Source organism: Neophocaena asiaeorientalis, unplaced genomic scaffold (genome assembly GCF_003031525.2).
Source record: "Neophocaena asiaeorientalis asiaeorientalis breed wild unplaced genomic scaffold, Neophocaena_asiaeorientalis_V1.1 scaffold45, whole genome shotgun sequence".
Taxonomy (NCBI): domain Eukaryota; kingdom Metazoa; phylum Chordata; class Mammalia; order Artiodactyla; family Phocoenidae; genus Neophocaena; species Neophocaena asiaeorientalis.
This window is the reverse complement of record NW_020174642.1, coordinates 7,654,554-7,655,101: the sequence shown is the minus strand read 5'-3', so window position 1 is coordinate 7,655,101 and position 548 is coordinate 7,654,554.

Genomic DNA, 548 nt, shown 5'->3' with positions numbered 1-548 from the left:
CTGGTTCCCCCCCCCCCCGCTCCGCCCCGGGTGTCCCTCAGGGGACTGGGCTGCTGCGTGTCTATTGCCCACTTCCTCCCATCCGCCTTCCTATCCGGCTAAGTCATCGCCGGCCTGGACTGCCTTCCCGGACTAAAGAAGTTGACATCCTCAGCGTTGTATTGCATTTTCTTTAACCCTTTCTACAAGACTGCTGGGCTCTCCTAGGACTGCGGCTCGGCCTCATGATTCTATCTTCTTCTACTGCACGCGGCAACGTGGACTCTTAGTAAACGTTTGCTGTGCTCTCCAAGCTACAGAGGCTCAGTGTCCGCGGCCCCCCGGTCCCCACCCCCATCCTGTGACTTCCCCACATCCCTCCTCCACTCTCGGGGGAAAGCTTCTCGGCCGGCCTTCTCTTTGCGGGCGACACGATTCTCAGGTGTAAGGGTTTCGCGTCCTCGAAGCAAGCGATCTTCCGTGGGGGGCAAACACACTGGCCCCAGATGACCGTCCGTGAGGTCCTTTCCGAGAGCCCGAAGCTGGCGAACGCGCCGCACCCGCCGCGC